Below are 10,486 nucleotides of genomic sequence, written 5' to 3' on the forward strand. Positions count from 1 at the left end.
TCGTATTTTACTTCACAACAGAACATTATTGTATAATGGTATCCCACAACGACAAAGTACGTAGAGCTGCGCTCATGCTGAACATCTCGGGCACTTATTCACGCTGGGCATCGATCGTGGAAGCACGTATTGCCAGGCCCGAAGACTAAGCATTCATGCTGGACAAAAACGAGAAAGCGCGTATGTGCTGGTCGAGAAAGCACGTATTCGGCGCCGTACTGTTATGTCGAGGTCAGACACCTGTATTTCATTCTTTGCTCACTTTCCAGAGTACGAACCGTAGTTCCATACAATTTTTGCCTTTTAAGCTACGCTCCGTAGAGTGTAGTGCCAGTTTATGGTTTTCACAAAATTTTCAATCGCTCGGACTGAAGAGTTGATGCTCGGATAGTACGAGTATACATATTTTAAACGTATACAAGTCACCAACGTCACTCGAGACGCTTATACCACTTCAAGAGCCATTCGGTCAAAGACACCGACTCGTGGCAATGCAGTGTGGAGAAAGTCTGGAACGAGCACGATACAGAACAGTCAGGATGAAATCCCGAGGAGCGACGACTGCTTCTCAACCGAGGTCGAAGAATAGCCGTACGCTCGACGCTGCCCCGACCGACTCGACCGGACCGTCGCTTCTCTTATAGGTACCGAGGCGCCCGCCGGAACGCCGGCGACGCACGGGCTTACGCACGGCCGCTTATGGGGGGAACCGCGCGACCCAACCGCCCGCCCGAACGGCCTGTTATAACTTAGAGCGAAAACCAACACCTGTAATTTCCTTAATAATTGAGCTAGGGCAAAAAAAAAAAACGCTATCTTGTAGGAAAAAAGCAGGGGAACACGATGCCGTCGTTAAAAATATAGATTGCCGTGCTCGTTTTCGAGAAAAAAATGAAAAAATGGTCAAAATCGTCGCAGGACAAAAACTCGACACGCTATCTTGTAGGCAAAAATTAGACGAATTCAAAACCGTAGTTAAAAATATCGGTCGTCGCGCTAGTTTTCGAGAAAAAAACAAAAACGTTCAAAAAATTCGAGATAAAAAAAAAAAAACCAGCCTACCAGATAGAAAAAATTACACTGAACAAATATCATATAGGTCAAAATATGTGTTAGCGTACTAGTTTTCGAGATATAGACGAAAAACCGTCGCCGCCGATCGGTACGTCGGTCGATGCGAAAGCACCGCGCGACCGAGCGCCCGCCTAAAAGACCAGTTCGAACATACCGAAAAATCAAGAAACCGTAACTTCCTTAATAATTGAGCTAGGACAAAAAATCGACACGCTATCTTGCAGGAAAAAATCCGGGGAACACGATGGCGTCGTCAAAAGTGCAGGTCGTCGAGCTCGTTTTCGAGAAAAAAAAAAAAAAATTCTCAAAATTCGACAAAAAAATAAAACGATAAGTGGACCGTGTAGAGAATCTAAAACTGCATAAGAATCGTATAGACGAAAATTGGCGTTCACGTGCTCGTTTTTGTGGAAAAAATTAAAAAAGCTCTCAAACTTCGAGGTAAAAAAAACAAAAACCATCCACCAGGTAGCCAACGGAAAACGGTACAAGTATCGTACGGGCGAAAACGAGCGTTACCGTGCTCGTTTTCGAGTTATTGACGAAAAACAGCCTGGAGCGATCGGTCCGGCGGTCGACGCGCGAAACTTTCTAAGTCCGCTCTGCTCCGAAACACCGCTCCGGCGTCAAAAATCGTCGTAGGACAAAAAATCGACACGCTATCTTGCAGGAAAAAATCCGGGGAACACGATGGCGTCGTCAAAAGTGCAGGTCGTCGAGCTCGTTTTCGAGAAAAAAAAAAAAAAATTCTCAAAATTCGACAAAAAAATAAAACGATCACTGGACCGTGTAGAGAATCTAAAACTGCATAAGAATCGTATAGACGAAAATTGGCGTTCACGCGCTCGTTTTTGAGAAAAAAGTTAAAAAAGCTCTCAAAATTCGAGATAAAAAAAAAAAAAACCATCTACCAGGTAGCCAACGGTAAACGGTACAAGTATCGTACGGGCGAAAACGAGCGTTACCGTGCTCGTTTTCGAGTTATTGGCGAGAAACAGCCTGGAGCGATCGGTCCGGCGGTCGACGCGCGAAAGTTTCTAAGTCAGCTCTGCTCCGAATCATCGCTCCGGCGTCAAAAATCGTCGTAGGACAAAAAATCGCCACCCTATCTTGCAGAAAAAAATCCGGGGAACACGATGGCGTCGTCAAAAGTGCAGGTCGTCGAGCTCGTTTTCGAGAAAAAAAAAAAAAAATTCTCAAAATTCGACAAAAAAATAAAACGATCAGTGGACCGTGTAGAGAATCTAAAACTGCATAAGAATCGTATAGACGAAAATTGGCGTTCACGTGCTCGTTTTTGTGGAAAAAATTAAAAAAGCTCTCAAACTTCGAGGTAAAAAAAACAAAAACCATCCACCAGGTAGCCAACGGAAAACGGTACAAGTATCGTACGGGCGAAAACGAGCGTTACCGTGCTCGTTTTCGAGTTATTGACGAAAAACAGCCTGGAGCGATCGGTCCGGCGGTCGACGCGCGAAAGTTTCTAAGTCCGCTCTGCCCCGAAACACCGCTCCGGCGTCAAAAATCGTCGTAGGACAAAAAATCGACACGCTATCTTGCAGGAAAAAATCCGGGGAACACGATGGCGTCGTCAAAAGTGCAGGTCGTCGAGCTCGTTTTCGAGAAAAAAAAAAAACAATTCTCAAAATTCGACAAAAAAATAAAACGATCACTGGACCGTGTAGAGAATCTAAAACTGCATAAGAATCGTATAGACGAAAATTGGCGTTCACGTGCTCGTTTTTGCGGGAAAAATTAAAAAAGCTCTCAAAGTTCGAGATAAAAAAAAAAAAAACCGTCCACCAGGTAGCCAACGGTAAACGGTACAAGTATCGTACGGGCGAAAACGAGCGTTACCGTGCTCGTTTTCGAGTTATTGACGAAAAACAGCCTGGAGCGATCGGTCCGGCGGTCGACGCGCGAAAGTTTCTAAGTCCGCTCTGCTCCGAATCATCGCTCCGGCGTCAAAAATCGTCGTAGGACAAAAAATCGCCACCCTATCTTGCAGGAAAAAATCCGGGGAACACGATGGCGTCGTCAAAAGTGCAGGTCGTCGAGCTCGTTTTCGAGAAAAAAAAAAAAAAATTCTCAAAATTCGACAAAAAAATAAAACGATCAGTGGACCGTGTAGAGAATCTAAAACTGCATAAGAATCGTATAGACGAAAATTGGCGTTCACGTGCTCGTTTTTGTGGAAAAAATTAAAAAAGCTCTCAAACTTCGAGGTAAAAAAAACAAAAACCATCCACCAGGTAGCCAACGGAAAACGGTACAAGTATCGTACGGGCGAAAACGAGCGTTACCGTGCTCGTTTTCGAGTTATTGACGAAAAACAGCCTGGAGCGATCGGTCCGGCGGTCGACGCGCGAAACTTTCTAAGTCCGCTCTGCTCCGAAACACCGCTCCGGCGTCAAAAATCGTCGTAGGACAAAAAATCGACACGCTATCTTGCAGGAAAAAATCCGGGGAACACGATGGCGTCGTCAAAAGTGCAGGTCGTCGAGCTCGTTTTCGAGAAAAAAAAAAAAAAATTCTCAAAATTCGACAAAAAAATAAAACGATAAGTGGACCGTGTAGAGAATCTAAAACTGCATAAGAATCGTATAGACGAAAATTGGCGTTCACGTGCTCGTTTTTGTGGAAAAAATTAAAAAAGCTCTCAAACTTCGAGGTAAAAAAAACAAAAACCATCCACCAGGTAGCCAACGGAAAACGGTACAAGTATCGTACGGGCGAAAACGAGCGTTACCGTGCTCGTTTTCGAGTTATTGACGAAAAACAGCCTGGAGCGATCGGTCCGGCGGTCGACGCGCGAAACTTTCTAAGTCCGCTCTGCTCCGAAACACCGCTCCGGCGTCAAAAATCGTCGTAGGACAAAAAATCGACACGCTATCTTGCAGGAAAAAATCCGGGGAACACGATGGCGTCGTCAAAAGTGCAGGTCGTCGAGCTCGTTTTCGAGAAAAAAAAAAAAAAATTCTCAAAATTCGACAAAAAAATAAAACGATCACTGGACCGTGTAGAGAATCTAAAACTGCATAAGAATCGTATAGACGAAAATTGGCGTTCACGCGCTCGTTTTTGAGAAAAAAGTTAAAAAAGCTCTCAAAATTCGAGATAAAAAAAAAAAAAACCATCTACCAGGTAGCCAACGGTAAACGGTACAAGTATCGTACGGGCGAAAACGAGCGTTACCGTGCTCGTTTTCGAGTTATTGGCGAGAAACAGCCTGGAGCGATCGGTCCGGCGGTCGACGCGCGAAAGTTTCTAAGTCAGCTCTGCTCCGAATCATCGCTCCGGCGTCAAAAATCGTCGTAGGACAAAAAATCGCCACCCTATCTTGCAGAAAAAAATCCGGGGAACACGATGGCGTCGTCAAAAGTGCAGGTCGTCGAGCTCGTTTTCGAGAAAAAAAAAAAAAAATTCTCAAAATTCGACAAAAAAATAAAACGATCAGTGGACCGTGTAGAGAATCTAAAACTGCATAAGAATCGTATAGACGAAAATTGGCGTTCACGTGCTCGTTTTTGTGGAAAAAATTAAAAAAGCTCTCAAACTTCGAGGTAAAAAAAACAAAAACCATCCACCAGGTAGCCAACGGAAAACGGTACAAGTATCGTACGGGCGAAAACGAGCGTTACCGTGCTCGTTTTCGAGTTATTGACGAAAAACAGCCTGGAGCGATCGGTCCGGCGGTCGACGCGCGAAAGTTTCTAAGTCCGCTCTGCCCCGAAACACCGCTCCGGCGTCAAAAATCGTCGTAGGACAAAAAATCGACACGCTATCTTGCAGGAAAAAATCCGGGGAACACGATGGCGTCGTCAAAAGTGCAGGTCGTCGAGCTCGTTTTCGAGAAAAAAAAAAAAAAATTCTCAAAATTCGACAAAAAAATAAAACGATCAGTGGACCGTGTAGAGAATCTAAAACTGCATAAGAATCGTATAGACGAAAATTGGCGTTCACGCGCTCGTTTTTGAGAAAAAAGTTAAAAAAGCTCTCAAAATTCGAGATAAAAAAAAAAAAAACCATCTACCAGGTAGCCAACGGTAAACGGTACAAGTATCGTACGGGCGAAAACGAGCGTTACCGTGCTCGTTTTCGAGTTATTGGCGAAAAACAGCCTGGAGCGATCGGTCCGGCGGTCGACGCGCGAAAGTTTCTAAGTCCGCTCTGCTCCGAATCATCGCTCCGGCGTCAAAAATCGTCGTAGGACAAAAAATCGCCACCCTATCTTGCAGGAAAAAATCCGGGGAACACGATGGCGTCGTCAAAAGTGCAGGTCGTCGAGCTCGTTTTCGAGAAAAAAAAAAAAAAATTCTCAAAATTCGACAAAAAAATAAAACGATCAGTGGACCGTGTAGAGAATCTAAAACTGCATAAGAATCGTATAGACGAAAATTGGCGTTCACGTGCTCGTTTTTGTGGAAAAAATTAAAAAAGCTCTCAAACTTCGAGGTAAAAAAAACAAAAACCATCCACCAGGTAGCCAACGGAAAACGGTACAAGTATCGTACGGGCGAAAACGAGCGTTACCGTGCTCGTTTTCGAGTTATTGACGAAAAACAGCCTGGAGCGATCGGTCCGGCGGTCGACGCGCGAAACTTTCTAAGTCCGCTCTGCTCCGAAACACCGCTCCGGCGTCAAAAATCGTCGTAGGACAAAAAATCGACACGCTATCTTGCAGGAAAAAATCCGGGGAACACGATGGCGTCGTCAAAAGTGCAGGTCGTCGAGCTCGTTTTCGAGAAAAAAAAAAAAAAATTCTCAAAATTCGACAAAAAAATAAAACGATCACTGGACCGTGTAGAGAATCTAAAACTGCATAAGAATCGTATAGACGAAAATTGGCGTTCACGCGCTCGTTTTTGAGAAAAAAGTTAAAAAAGCTCTCAAAATTCGAGATAAAAAAAAAAAAAACCATCTACCAGGTAGCCAACGGTAAACGGTACAAGTATCGTACGGGCGAAAACGAGCGTTACCGTGCTCGTTTTCGAGTTATTGGCGAGAAACAGCCTGGAGCGATCGGTCCGGCGGTCGACGCGCGAAAGTTTCTAAGTCAGCTCTGCTCCGAATCATCGCTCCGGCGTCAAAAATCGTCGTAGGACAAAAAATCGCCACCCTATCTTGCAGAAAAAAATCCGGGGAACACGATGGCGTCGTCAAAAGTGCAGGTCGTCGAGCTCGTTTTCGAGAAAAAAAAAAAAAAATTCTCAAAATTCGACAAAAAAATAAAACGATCAGTGGACCGTGTAGAGAATCTAAAACTGCATAAGAATCGTATAGACGAAAATTGGCGTTCACGTGCTCGTTTTTGTGGAAAAAATTAAAAAAGCTCTCAAACTTCGAGGTAAAAAAAACAAAAACCATCCACCAGGTAGCCAACGGAAAACGGTACAAGTATCGTACGGGCGAAAACGAGCGTTACCGTGCTCGTTTTCGAGTTATTGACGAAAAACAGCCTGGAGCGATCGGTCCGGCGGTCGACGCGCGAAAGTTTCTAAGTCCGCTCTGCCCCGAAACACCGCTCCGGCGTCAAAAATCGTCGTAGGACAAAAAATCGACACGCTATCTTGCAGGAAAAAATCCGGGGAACACGATGGCGTCGTCAAAAGTGCAGGTCGTCGAGCTCGTTTTCGAGAAAAAAAAAAAACAATTCTCAAAATTCGACAAAAAAATAAAACGATCACTGGACCGTGTAGAGAATCTAAAACTGCATAAGAATCGTATAGACGAAAATTGGCGTTCACGCGCTCGTTTTTGAGAAAAAAGTTAAAAAAGCTCTCAAAATTCGAGATAAAAAAAAAAAAAACCATCTACCAGGTAGCCAACGGTAAACGGTACAAGTATCGTACGGGCGAAAACGAGCGTTACCGTGCTCGTTTTCGAGTTATTGGCGAAAAACAGCCTGGAGCGATCGGTCCGGCGGTCGACGCGCGAAAGTTTCTAAGTCCGCTCTGCTCCGAATCATCGCTCCGGCGTCAAAAATCGTCGTAGGACAAAAAATCGCCACCCTATCTTGCAGGAAAAAATCCGGGGAACACGATGGCGTCGTCAAAAGTGCAGGTCGTCGAGCTCGTTTTCGAGAAAAAAAAAAAAAAATTCTCAAAATTCGACAAAAAAATAAAACGATCAGTGGACCGTGTAGAGAATCTAAAACTGCATAAGAATCGTATAGACGAAAATTGGCGTTCACGTGCTCGTTTTTGTGGAAAAAATTAAAAAAGCTCTCAAACTTCGAGGTAAAAAAAACAAAAACCATCCACCAGGTAGCCAACGGAAAACGGTACAAGTATCGTACGGGCGAAAACGAGCGTTACCGTGCTCGTTTTCGAGTTATTGACGAAAAACAGCCTGGAGCGATCGGTCCGGCGGTCGACGCGCGAAACTTTCTAAGTCCGCTCTGCTCCGAAACACCGCTCCGGCGTCAAAAATCGTCGTAGGACAAAAAATCGACACGCTATCTTGCAGGAAAAAATCCGGGGAACACGATGGCGTCGTCAAAAGTGCAGGTCGTCGAGCTCGTTTTCGAGAAAAAAAAAAAAAAATTCTCAAAATTCGACAAAAAAATAAAACGATCACTGGACCGTGTAGAGAATCTAAAACTGCATAAGAATCGTATAGACGAAAATTGGCGTTCACGCGCTCGTTTTTGAGAAAAAAGTTAAAAAAGCTCTCAAAATTCGAGATAAAAAAAAAAAAAACCATCTACCAGGTAGCCAACGGTAAACGGTACAAGTATCGTACGGGCGAAAACGAGCGTTACCGTGCTCGTTTTCGAGTTATTGGCGAGAAACAGCCTGGAGCGATCGGTCCGGCGGTCGACGCGCGAAAGTTTCTAAGTCAGCTCTGCTCCGAATCATCGCTCCGGCGTCAAAAATCGTCGTAGGACAAAAAATCGCCACCCTATCTTGCAGAAAAAAATCCGGGGAACACGATGGCGTCGTCAAAAGTGTAGGTCGTCGAGCTCGTTTTCGAGAAAAAAAAAAAAAAATTCTCAAAATTCGACAAAAAAATAAAACGATCAGTGGACCGTGTAGAGAATCTAAAACTGCATAAGAATCGTATAGACGAAAATTGGCGTTCACGTGCTCGTTTTTGTGGAAAAAATTAAAAAAGCTCTCAAACTTCGAGGTAAAAAAAACAAAAACCATCCACCAGGTAGCCAACGGAAAACGGTACAAGTATCGTACGGGCGAAAACGAGCGTTACCGTGCTCGTTTTCGAGTTATTGACGAAAAACAGCCTGGAGCGATCGGTCCGGCGGTCGACGCGCGAAAGTTTCTAAGTCCGCTCTGCCCCGAAACACCGCTCCGGCGTCAAAAATCGTCGTAGGACAAAAAATCGACACGCTATCTTGCAGGAAAAAATCCGGGGAACACGATGGCGTCGTCAAAAGTGCAGGTCGTCGAGCTCGTTTTCGAGAAAAAAAAAAAACAATTCTCAAAATTCGACAAAAAAATAAAACGATCACTGGACCGTGTAGAGAATCTAAAACTGCATAAGAATCGTATAGACGAAAATTGGCGTTCACGTGCTCGTTTTTGCGGGAAAAATTAAAAAAGCTCTCAAAGTTCGAGATAAAAAAAAAAAAAACCGTCCACCAGGTAGCCAACGGTAAACGGTACAAGTATCGTACGGGCGAAAACGAGCGTTACCGTGCTCGTTTTCGAGTTATTGACGAAAAACAGCCTGGAGCGATCGGTCCGGCGGTCGACGCGCGAAACTTTCTAAGTCCGCTCTGCTCCGAATCATCGCTCCGGCGTCAAAAATCGTCGTAGGACAAAAAATCGCCACCCTATCTTGCAGGAAAAAATCCGGGGAACACGATGGCGTCGTCAAAAGTGCAGGTCGTCGAGCTCGTTTTCGAGAAAAAAAAAAAAAAATTCTCAAAATTCGACAAAAAAATAAAACGATCAGTGGACCGTGTAGAGAATCTAAAACTGCATAAGAATCGTATAGACGAAAATTGGCGTTCACGTGCTCGTTTTTGTGGAAAAAATTAAAAAAGCTCTCAAACTTCGAGGTAAAAAAAACAAAAACCATCCACCAGGTAGCCAACGGAAAACGGTACAAGTATCGTACGGGCGAAAACGAGCGTTACCGTGCTCGTTTTCGAGTTATTGACGAAAAACAGCCTGGAGCGATCGGTCCGGCGGTCGACGCGCGAAAGTTTCTAAGTCCGCTCTGCTCCGAAACACCGCTCCGGCGTCAAAAATCGTCGTAGGACAAAAAATCGACACGCTATCTTGCAGGAAAAAATCCGGGGAACACGATGGCGTCGTCAGAAGTGCAGGTCGTCGAGCTCGTTTTCGAGAAAAAAAAAAAACAATTCTCAAAATTCGACAAAAAAATAAAACGATCACTGGACCGTGTAGAGAATCTAAAACTGCATAAGAATCGTATAGACGAAAATTGGCGTTCACGTGCTCGTTTTTGCGGGAAAAATTAAAAAAGCTCTCAAAGTTCGAGATAAAAAAAAAAAAAACCGTCCACCAGGTAGCCAACGGTAAACGGTACAAGTATCGTACGGGCGAAAACGAGCGTTACCGTGCTCGTTTTCGAGTTATTGGCGAAAAACAGCCTGGAGCGATCGGTCCGGCGGTCGACGCGCGAAAGTTTCTAAGTCCGCTCTGCTCCGAAACACCGCTCCGGCGTCAAAAATCGTCGTAGGACAAAAAATCGACACGCTATCTTGCAGGAAAAAATCCGGGGAACACGATGGCGTCGTCAAAAGTGCAGGTCGTCGAGCTCGTTTTCGAGAAAAAAAAAAAAAAATTCTCAAAATTCGACAAAAAAATAAAACGATCAGTGGACCGTGTAGAGAATCTAAAACTGCATAAGAATCGTATAGACGAAAATTGGCGTTCACGTGCTCGTTTTTGTGGAAAAAATTAAAAAAGCTCTCAAACTTCGAGGTAAAAAAAACAAAAACCATCCACCAGGTAGCCAACGGAAAACGGTACAAGTATCGTACGGGCGAAAACGAGCGTTACCGTGCTCGTTTTCGAGTTATTGACGAAAAACAGCCTGGAGCGATCGGTCCGGCGGTCGACGCGCGAAAGTTTCTAAGTCCGCTCTGCTCCGAATCATCGCTCCGGCGTCAAAAATCGTCGTAGGACAAAAAATCGCCACCCTATCTTGCAGGAAAAAATCCGGGGAACACGATGGCGTCGTCAAAAGTGCAGGTCGTCGAGCTCGTTTTCGAGAAAAAAAAAAAACAATTCTCAAAATTCGACAAAAAAATAAAACGATCACTGGACCGTGTAGAGAATCTAAAACTGCATAAGAATCGTATAGACGAAAATTGGCGTTCACGTGCTCGTTTTTGCGGGAAAAATTAAAAAAGCTCTCAAAGTTCGAGATAAAAAAAAAAAAAACCGTCCACCAGGTAGCCAACGGTAAACGGTACAAG

The sequence above is a fragment of the Colletes latitarsis genome, chromosome 14, assembly GCF_051014445.1.
Source record: "Colletes latitarsis isolate SP2378_abdomen chromosome 14, iyColLati1, whole genome shotgun sequence".
In the NCBI taxonomy this organism is placed as follows: Eukaryota; Metazoa; Arthropoda; class Insecta; order Hymenoptera; family Colletidae; genus Colletes; species Colletes latitarsis.